Source organism: Rhinopithecus roxellana, chromosome 4, assembly GCF_007565055.1.
Source record: "Rhinopithecus roxellana isolate Shanxi Qingling chromosome 4, ASM756505v1, whole genome shotgun sequence".
In the NCBI taxonomy this organism is placed as follows: domain Eukaryota; kingdom Metazoa; phylum Chordata; class Mammalia; order Primates; family Cercopithecidae; genus Rhinopithecus; species Rhinopithecus roxellana.
Window position 1 is genome coordinate 160,291,318 of NC_044552.1, and position 11,812 is coordinate 160,303,129.

At 36.6% G+C, this 11,812-nt stretch overlaps 1 non-coding gene across 1 annotated transcript; it reads left to right on the plus strand.

The window, feature by feature from the left end:
• The first annotated feature begins 9,748 nt into the window (after window positions 1–9,748).
• Window positions 9,749–9,855, plus strand: LOC115897108. The gene has a single exon (XR_004057053.1). It is a non-coding gene; the product is annotated as a U6 spliceosomal RNA (small nuclear RNA).
• The last annotated feature ends 1,957 nt before the right edge of the window (window positions 9,856–11,812 follow it).

Below are 11,812 nucleotides of genomic sequence, written 5' to 3' on the forward strand. Positions count from 1 at the left end.
CACATTTTCCCCTTGCTGTTTTCATGACAGTGAGTGAGTTCTCAAGAGATCTGATGGTTTAAAAACGTGACACTTCCCCCTTCACTCTCTCTCTCTCCTGCTGCAATGTGAAGAAAGTGCTTGCCTCGCCTTCACCTTCTGCCTTGACTGGAAGGAAGTTTCCTGAGGCCTCCCAGTCATGCTTCCTATTAAGCCTGTGGAACTGTGAGTCAATTAAACCTCTTTTCTTCATGATTACCCAGTCTCAGGTAGCTCTTTATAGCAGTGTGAGAAGGGACTAATACAAACACTTTATAAATTTAGCAAATTAATGGGTGGGCAATCTCTCAATAGCTATTATAGATGTAGATTAGAACACAAAATGCAAGTTTATATTTGGAGTTGCATTTCTCTATAATTTTTGTCTCTAACACTTTGCTTCTAAAGCAAATAAGTAATTCTTCAGGTAAACAATATTTTACCTTAGAGTTTCTGCTGGGAATCTGCAAGTAATTGTCATAAAAGCTTAATTTTTCACCCCTTGGTCCTCTGGTGCTCAATATGTGGCTATTAAGCCCTTGAAATGTAAATAGTATGAATTAAGATATCCCTCAGGTGTGAAATATATACTGAATTTCAAAGATTTGGTACAAATAAAAGGATGCTATGGCTAGATTGGAGTGAGGCTGGCTGAGAGTAGTAGGGAATGATGAGGGAAGGTGGGCTAGAGTCAGGTTTTGTGATGATCTGGGACACAAATAGTAATTTGAATTTTGTTCTGTTGGGATGGGAAGTTACTCTAGGGCAGGATGATTAGAATATAGATATTTTTGTGTTTATCTGGAATCTAGACTGTAAAAGCCAATTTGGAAAAAATAAGCCCTAAAGGTATAGCAAGTCACAAATCATGTGACTTCAAAGCATGAAAGAAATGACATGGTTTGAGCTAAATTTTATAAAAATTTATCTCAGTCTTTTTGAGTTAAACAAGAAAGATTAGGCTTGGATTAAAGTTAGTTTAGGCTTGGATTAAAGTGGTATTAGGGAAGTGATAAAAAGTGGGTGTAGAATATATGTTCCAGAATTTGCTAGATTAGTTTACATGCGAATTATACATATCCACATTATGTGTGGATTACATGTGCGACGTAGAGGAAGAAAGATGAGTTAAGGATACCTTTTGAGGTTTCTGGCCTGAGTGCATCATGGTGCCATTTATTGAGAGAAAAAGGACTGAGAGAAGAGCAAGTTTTGAATTATCATTATTATCATTATTTGATAGTTGCATATTTAGATTTACCAAACAAAGTTGTGCTGATTATCAGGGGTGAGACTAGGGTGAGGTGAGTCTGGCACTTGCATTGGAAGTAAAATTTAAGGGGTCACCAAAAATCTCAGTAATTGAAAGAAATAATATTTTAGCCTAATATTTTAAAAAGATTTTTTAAAGTAAAAAATGCAAAAAAGTTACCAAGAAAATATTAAAAATGTATGTAAACACAGGATCAATAACAGTGCTATGCAGTCATACCAGAGCTCGAGGCAAAAAAAGTTTGTAATTGACATTTTTAAAAATTACACTGAGATATTTAATATTTTAGTGTATGTAATATTAAATAAGTATTAGTTAATATTTAATTGCATCACCTTTATCAGCCTAATCCTGACCCTGCTGATTGCACACTGACAAATAGAAAGGACAGTGTTCCCCTGTAGTTTATGTGAATGGTGTGCCAGGAGTTGGACGGGACACAACCTCCATGATGCTGACTGGTGGACCTGTGTGTAGATTAAAACCTTCCTAAAATAAAAAAGCATTAATATGTTATATCCTTAGACTATATATTATAGACGTTGAAAAAACCTGCTAAAACAGCATCTAGTTCATTATGAAATATCTTCATATATGATGTTATATATATGTTATATATGGGCACACACATATAAACATATATTTATACACATACACACACACATACATATATATATAGACACAGAGAGAGAGGGAAAAAGAGAGAGAGAATCAACAAATAGTACTGTATTATCTGCTTCTTGATTTCTAACTCTGTATCAGGCACTGTGCCAAATATTTTGTATGTATTGAATATATATGACAACACTGAAAAATAGATGCTTTTATCTTCATAAATGAAAATGCTAAGACTCGGTGAAAGTTAAATCTTTTGACCAAAGTATCATAATTGGTCAGTGGCAGATATGAGATACTTAGTCAGATGGGTCTGAATCTACAATCCGTGCTCCAGTCTCCCAAAGAGCTTTGATGTGATTTTCCATATCTTCTCTAAGAAACTAAAAATGAAGTTCAACCCTAATAGCAATCAAAGTTTTGTACATCAATTTGGCATCTGTATATGTGAAGTAAGCATTTAAATAATCAAAGGATTTTATTATTTTAAATATTTAAAAAATCTGTCACGTAAATAATGTTTTAAGGACTCTTTAATAATATAGCCAGAAAAATCTAATTTTCCAAAAGTGTGTATGCAACTCATATGTAAACCCTGAGGCTCAATAATCATGAACATAAGAGAAAAAACTTAGTATATTTGATGAGTAATGAATAGTGTAAATTTTTATGAAATAAATGTTCAAAAATCAATGGTCCCCATATATATAAAACATATCAAAGGAATTAGTAAAAGGAAATCTATATAAAGTGACTGAGAATCTGCTTAGCAAGAAATATACAAAACCACCATCAATGAATGAATGAATCCTACTGAGCAACATAAAGGAACACTTGAAGAGTTCGCAGTGCTATTCAAGTCTCACACAACAGTCTTTCATATTATGAGGTCAAGTTCCTGAATTTGATGTGGTAATTCAATCCTACCACAATTCATTATTGGGAAATATGATAAAGAGATTTTATAATTTAATCTGAAATGGAAAGTTATGATTATAGGCAGAAAAGTTCTAGAAAAACATGAGGGTCATGCACCAACAAATATTATTAATATCTGCATTACATTTCTAACATTTTATAATTTCAGAACGTTGCTTACACAAATGCAGTCATATATATGTAATCTTTTGGAATTGTTTTTTCACTCAGCATATTTTCCTGGAGATTTGTCTAGGTTGTTGCATGTATCAATAATTTCTGCTTATTTTTTCTTTATCATGAGTAAAGCTGCTATGAACATATGTGTATAGGTTTTTGTGTGACTACAAGTTTTCATTTCTTTGAGTTAAAATGAGTTTTCACTTCAAGAATAAAATTGCTAGGTCACATGATAACTGCATATCTTACAGAGTGGCTATACCATTTTACATTTCCACTGGCAATGAATAGGTGATCCAGTTTAACTGCATCCTCAGCAGCATTTTAGAAATGCAGCACAAATTAGGGATTGACAAACGTTAGTGAAGGGAGGGGAGTGGGAAGGTGAGTATATGTATACCAGGGCAACATAAGGGATCCTTGTGGTGAGACTATTGTGTATTTCTACAGTACTAAGGGATACACAGACTCATACATATGGTAAAATTGCATAGAGCTAAATAAACACACTGACAATGAGTGCAAGTAAAATTGAGGAAATCTGAATAAGATTTGTGGATTGTATTAAGTTTAACATCTTTGTTGTGATATCTGACTATAGTTTTGCAAAATATTATTGTTAGGGAAAAGTGAGTAAAAGGTACATGAGACCTTTATCATATCTTACAACTGCATGTGAATCTGCAATTATATAAAACATTTTCACTTGAAAGTGTATAACACAATTACATTTTTTAAAGATGTGTGCTATTATTGCAGGAGTAGATATAGAACAGTAGAACAGAATACTGAGTCTGAATTTAGCATATAGTGAAGATTATATTTCAAATAATTGAGGAAAGGATTAGTGTTCAGTAAAACAAGCTATCCATTTAAGAACAGCTAGTGTCAATAAAGATAGTTATATCCCAACATTATAAATTATAAATTCATTCCATAAAATAAATTATAATTTATTATTTATTTATTAAAGATATTAAATATACACTGGAGATCAAAATATGCTAAGAAAATTCAGGTGATGATTTTTTAAATTGTAGGATGTGAAATGACTTCCATTGCATGGCACCAAAGCAAGAAGTGAGAAAGCAGAAAACACACTTACATATTTAAATATAAAGATTTACATTTCATGTAGTAAAAAGTAAATGAATAAAGAAATTAATACCTCAAAAAATAGCACAAGAATTACATGGGTACTTCATAATTAGAAAATATCCATTTTCATATGTGATCAGAAAAACCAAATTAAACGAATTAATGAGGTTCTATTGTTACTCTTATGTAACAGATATAGAAGATTTTTATTTCCAGTATTGGTAAGGCTATGAAAGACAATCGATTTAATGCATTGTTTTTGAGTTTATAAATAGGTATTACTTTTACAAAGGGTCATCTGGGAATACAGCTAAGAAAGGTACATGTGTCAACCTGAAACTTCTGTTTGATTTGTTTAATATGAGGTCGTGGAGATCTAATACTCTTAAACAGTAGGGTTAACTGTATTAGTGGATACTCAAGCATCCTAAAATATCATTTTGAATTTCCAGTCAGATAAAACTAATCCATGTGATTAGGACCTATTTGATTTAAATAAGAGGCTAAAAATGTGCTCTTTGTCTTTCAGTTCAAACAATTAGATTTGACAAATAGCTTCTGCAAAACACTATATCATTGATGTGGGAATGAAAAAAATCATAATAAATCTTATTTCAGAGAGTTTAATATAGAATCAAGAAAACAAGATATAGCTGATGTAAATAATTAGAAAATATCTCACATCATAATAGCAAATGTGAAATAATGTAATGGTATTCTTTACACTGGCACAAGATAAGGATGCCCTCTCTCACCATTCCTACTCAACATAGTATAGACGTTCTGGCTAGGACAGTTAGGCAAGAAAAGAAGTAAATGATATTCAAATAGGAAGAGAGGAAATCAAATTATCCCTATTTGAAGATGGCATGATCCTATATCTAGAAAACCCCATCACCTCAGTCAAACAGCTTCTTCAGGTGATAAGCAACTTTAGCAAAGTCTCAGGATATAAAATCAATGTGCAAAAATTGCTAGCATTCTTTTTCACAAACATCAGTCAAGCCAAGAGCCAAATCATGAATGAATTCCCATTCTCAATTGCCTCAAAAAGAATAAAATACCTAGGAATACAGTGAAAATGGTGTATTAATTCATTTTCACACTGTTATATTACCTGAGGCTGGTTAATCTATAAACGAAGAGGTTTAATTGACTCACAGTTCTGCATGACTGGGGGAGGCCTCAGGTAACTTACAATCATGTCGGAAGGCAAATGGGAAGCAAAGTACATCTTACATGTCAGCAGGAGAGAGAGAGCATGCAGGGGAAACTGCCACTTTTAAGCCATCAGATCTTGTGGGAACTCCCTCACTATCATGAGAACAGCATAGGGGAGACTGCTCCCATGATGCAATCACCCCCCATCAGGTCCCTCCCTTAACATCTAAGGATTAGCAGTTCGAGTTGAGATTTGAGTGGGGACACAGAGCCAAAACTTATGCCACTCCTGACCACTCCCAAATCTCATGTCCTTTTCACATTTCATAACCAATAACCAATGATGCCTTCCCAACAGTCCCCCAAAGTCTTAACTCATTCCAGCATTAATTCAAAAGTCGAAGTCCAAAGTATCATCTGAGAGAAGACAAGTCTCTTCTGCCTGTGAGACTGTAAAATGAAAAACAAGTTAGTTAGTTCCAAGATACGACGAGGATACAGGCATTGGGCAAATGTTTTCATTCCAAATGGGAGAAATTGGCCAAAACAAAGGGGCCACAGGTCCCATGCAAATCTGAAACCTGACAGGGCACTCATTAGATCTTAAAGCTTCAAAATAATCACCTTTGACCCCATGTCTCATAACTAGGACACACTGATACAAGGGGTGAGCTCCCAAGGCCTTGGGCAGCTCCACCCCTCTGGTTTTGCAGGATACAGCCCCTGCAGCTGCTTTCATGGGCTGACATTGAGTGTCTATGGCTTTTTCAAGCACATGCTGCAAGCTGTTGGTGGATCTACCATTCTGGGATCTGGAGAATGGTGACCCTCTTCTCACAGCTTCATTAGAGAGTACCCCAGTGGGGGCTCTGTATGGGGACTTCAACACACATTTCCCCTCTGCATTTCTCTAGTAGTGATTCTCCATCAGGGCTCTGCTTCTGCAGCAGACTTCTGCCTGGACATCCAGGTATGTCTGAATAACCTCTGAAATCTAGGAGGAGGCTTCCAAAGGTTAACTCTTGTCTTCTGTGTACCCACAGGCCCAACACCACATGGAAGGTGTCAAAGCTTGGGTATTTCACCCTCTGAAGCAATGGCCTGAGCTGTATCTTGGCCCCTTTTAGCCATGGCTGGAACTAGAGTGGGCTGGGACACAGGGTGCCATGTGCTAAAACTGCACAGAGCAGCAGAACGCTGGGCCCAGTCCATGAGGTCATTTTTCCCTCCTAGACCTCCAGGCCTGTGATGGTGAGAGGGGCTGCCATGAAGGTCTCTGGCATGCCTTGGAGACATTTTCCCCATAGCTTTGGCAATTAACATTTGACCTCTCCTTACATATGTAAATCTGTGCAGTCACCTTTAATTCCTCCCAGCAAATAGGTTTTTCTTTTCTACTATATGGTCAGGCTGCAAATTTTCCAAACCTTTATGCCCTGCTTCCCTTTTAAACATAAGTTCCAATTTCAAACCATTTCTTTGTGAATACATATAACTGAAGGCTTTCAAAATAAGCCGGGTCACATTTTGAATGCTTTGCTACTTGGAAATTTATTCTGCCGGATACTTAAATTATCTTTCTCAAGTTGACAGTTCCACAGATCTCTAGAGCAGGTGCTAAATGCCACCAGTCTCTTTGCTAAAGTATAGCATAAGTGACCTTTACTCCAGTTCCCAGTAAGTTCCTCATCTCCATCTGAGGCCACCTCAGCCTGGACTCCATTGTCCATATCACTATCAGCATTTTGGTTAAAACCATTCAACAAGTCTAGAAATTCCAAAATTTCCCACATCTTCCTGTCTTCTTCTGAGCACTCCAGACTGTTCCAACCTGTGCCTGTTACCCAGTTCCAAAATCGCTTCCACATTTTCAGGTTATCTTTACAGAGTGCCTCACTCTGTTGGTACCAGTTCTCTGTATTAGTCCATTTTTACACTGCCATAAAGATATTGCCTGAGAGTGAGTAATTTAAAAACAAAAGAGGTTTAATTGACTCACAATTCTGCATGACTGAGGAGACCTCAGGACATTTACGGTAGTGGCAGAATATGAAGGGAAAGCAAGGCACATCTTACATGTTGGTAGGGGAGAGAGAGTGTGCAGGGGAAACTGCCACTTTTACACCATCAGATTTTGCGAGAACTACCTCACTATCATGAGAACAGCATAGGGGAAACTGGCCCCATGATCCAATCACCTCCCACCAGGTCCCTCCCTCAATACCTGGGGATTACAACTTTACATAAGATTTGGGTGAAGATACAGAGCCAAAAAATATCACAAGGGAAGTGAAGGACCTCTACAAGGAGAAATACAAACTGCTGCTCAAAAATGTCAGAGATGAAACAAACAAATGGAGAAGCATTCTGTGCTCACAGATAGGAAGAATCAATATCGTGAAAATGGCCACACCATCCAAAGCAATTTATAGACTCAATGATAGTTGCACTAAACTACCATTGATATTCTTCACAGAACTGGAAAAAAACTTTTAAAATTCATATAGAACCAAAAAAAGAAAAAAAAAGCCCAAATCATCAAGGCAATCCTAAGCAAAAAGAACAAGGCTGGAGACATCATGCTACCTGACTTCAAACTATACTATAGGACTACAGTAACCAAAATAGCATGGTACTCGTGCAAGAAGAGACACATAAACCATTGTAACAGAAAAGAGAACCCAGAAATAAGACCACACACTTTTAACTATCTGAAGTTCAACAATCTGACAAAAACAAGCAATGGGGAAAGGATTCCCTATTCAATAAATCTTGCTCGGAGAACTGTCTAGCCATATGCAGAAAATTGAAACTGGACCCCTTCTTTACACTACACACAAAAAATCAACTCAAGATGAATTAATGACTTAAATGTAAAACCCCAAACTATAAAAACTCTAGAAGAAAACCTAGGCAATGCCATTCAGGATATAGGCAAAAATTTCTTGACTAAGACACAAAAAACAATTGCTACAAAAGCAAAAATTAACAAATGAGATCTAATTAAACTAAAGAAATTCTGCATAGCAAAAGAAACTATCAACAGAGTAAACAGCCAACCTAGAGAACGGGAAAAAATTTACACTATGCTTCTGACAAAGGTCTAATATCCAATGTTTATAAGAAATTTTAAAAAATTTACAAGGAAAAAGAAACTACTCCATTAAAAGGTAGACAAGAAAAGGAACAGACAGTTTTCAAAAGAAGACATACAATGTGGCCAACAATCATATGAAAAAAAGCTCAAGATGGCTAATCATTAGATAAATGCAAATCAAAACCACAATGAGATACCATCTCACACCAGTAAGAAGTCAAAAAGTAACAGGTGCAGACAGGTTATATAGAAAAAGGAATGCTTTTACGTTGTTGGTGGGAGGGTATATTAGTTCAACCATTGTGGAAGGCACTGTGTCAACTCCCCAGAGACCTACAGACAGAAATACTATTTGACCCAGCAATTGTGTTACTGGGATATACCCAAAGGAATATAAATCATTCTATTATATAGACATGTGCATGCATATGTTCTTTGCAGCACTATTCACAATAGCAAATACATGGAATCAGCCTAAATGCACATCAGTAATAGACTGGATAAAGAAAATGTGGTATATATACACCATGGAATACTATGCAGCCATAAAAAAGAATGAGATTATGCCTTTTGAGGCAACATGGATGGAGCTACAGGCTATTATCCTTAGCAAGCTAACACAGGAACAGTAAACCCAATACCGTATGTTCTCACTTATAAGTGGGACCTAAATTCTGAGAACAAATGAACACATAGAAGGCAATGATGCACATTGGGGCTTATTGGAAGGTGGAGGGTGAAAGGTGGGAGAGGATCAGGAAAAAAACCTAGTGACAACAAACTCCCATGACACATGTTTACCTATGTGACAAACCTGCACATCCTGCACATGTACCCCTGAACTTAAAATAAAAGTTAAAAAAGGGCCAGGTACGGTGGCTCATGCCTGTAATCCCAGCACTTTGGGAGGCCAAGGCAGGCGGATCATGAGGTCAGGAGATCGAGACCATCCTGGCTAACACGGTGATACCCCGTCTCTACTAAAAATACAAAAAATTAGCCAGGCATGGTGGCAGATGCCTGTAGTCCCAGCTACTTGGGAGGCTGAGGCAGGAGAACAGTGTAAACCTGGGAGGCAGAGCTTGCAGTGAGTGGAGATTGTGCCACTGCACTCCAGCCTGGGTGACGGAGTGAGATTCTGTCTTAAAACAAAAAAAAACCTAATGAATCTGGGACAGATATTCATAATGTATTGTTACTTTGTTGACATTGTGGAGGGAAGTGTGACATTAAAAATCAGTTTCAAAAGCTTGAATTATTGTCCCACTACACTAATGGGACAATAATGATCATCTCTGAGAATTCAGATTGCTGCCAATTTTTTCTTCTTCTCACTGACCTATGGTTTCTAATTCCCATAATTAAAATGCCATCTTAATAAATATGTAGTGCTCACTTTGGCAGCACATGTACTAAAATTTGAATGGTACAGAGAAGATTACCATGGCCCATGTGAAAGGGTGACATACAAATTTGTGAAGCGTGCACATTATCAATAATCACCTGGAACTGAATGAGCTAAATGTCCCAATTAAAAGGCACAGAATGGCTAGTGAATAAAGAAGCAGGACCCAACAATATGCTCTCTTCAAGAGACCCATAGGCTCAAAGTAAGGGGATGGATTAAATCTGCCAAGTGAATGGAAAACAGAAAAAAGCATAAGTTGCTATTCTAATTTCACACAAAACAGACTTTAAACCAACAATGGCTAAAAAAAAAGGACATTAAATAAACATAAAGGTTTAATTTAACAAGATGTAACTTTTCTAAAGAAATATGCATCCAACACAGAAGCACTCAGATTCATAAAGCAAGTTCTTTAGAGACCTATAAAGAGACTTAAATAACCACACAATAATATTTGGAGATTTCAACATTCCACTGACTGTATTAGATAGATCATTGAGGCAGAAAAATTGACAAGTGGAACCTAATTAAACTAATGTAACTAAAGAGCTTCTGCTAAGCAAAAGAAACTATCAACAGTGTAAACAGACAACTTAGAGAATGGGAGGAAATATTTGCAAACTATACATCCTACAAAGGTCTAATATCCAGAATCTATAAGGAACTTAAACAAATGAAAAACAAAAAAGCCCATTAAAAACTGGGCAAAGGACATGAGCAGGCACTTTTCAAAAGAAGATATACAAGTGGCCAACAAGCATATGAGAAAAACTTCAGCATCACTAATCAGTAAAGGAATGCAAATCAAAACCACAGTGAGAAATCTTCTCACACCAGTCAGACAAACTATTATTAAAAAGTCTAGGCCAGGTGCGGTGGCGTAGGCCTGTAATCCCAGCACTTTGGGAGGTTGAGTTGGGCGGATCACGAGGTCAGGAGATCGAGAGCATCCTGGCTAACATGATGAAACCCCGTCTCTACTAAAAATACAAGCAAATACAAAAAATTAGCCGAGTGTGGTGGCGGGTGCCTGTAGTCCCAACTACTCCGGAGGCTGAGGCAGGAGAATGGCATAAACCTGAGAGGCGGAGCTTGCAGTGAGCTGACACTGGGCCGCTGCACTCCAGCCTGGATGACAAAGCAAGACTCCATCTTGAAATGAAATGAAATGAAATGAAATGAAATGAAATGAAATGAAATGAAATGAAATAAAATAGTCAAAAACCAACAGATGCTGGCAAGTTTGTGGAGAAAAAGCAACGCTTATACACTGCTAGTGGAAATGTACATTCGTTTAGCCATTATAGAAAGTAGCATGGTGACTTCTCAAATAACGTAAAAAAGAAGTACCATTCAACCCGGCAATCATATTTTTGGAAATGTACCCAAAGGAATTACATCACTGTACCATAAAGTCACATGCATTCATATATTCATTGCAGAACTATTCAGAATAGGAAAGTCATGGAATCATCCTAAATGTCCATCAATGGTAAACTGGATAAAGAAAATGTGGTATATACACTATGGAATACTAAGGAGCCATTAAAAAGAACACGATCAGGTCCTTTTCAGCAACATGGGTAGATCTGGAGGCCATAACCTTAAGCAAACTAATGCGGGAACTGAAAACCAAATGCCACATGTTCTCACTTATAAGTGGGAGCTACACATTAAGGATATATGGACACAAAGAAGAGAACAACTGGCACCAGGGCCTACTTATGTAGGTACTATCAGGTACTATGCTATGAGCTGGGCAATGAAATAAGCTGCACATCAAACTCCAGGGCCACAAAATTTACCTATATAACAAACCTGCACGTGTACCCCTGAGTGTAAAATAAAAGCTTGAAAAAGTATATTATAAATTATATGTAATATATTATATTTCAACATTAAGAAATTAAAAATAAATAAATATGTAAAATTTCAAAATGAAAGTCAAACTACAAAATGATATATTGATTTTAATTATTTCAATGACCACAGATTCTAAACTTTTCAAAAGATATCACAGTCTTTCTTTTGGTTATTGTTTTCT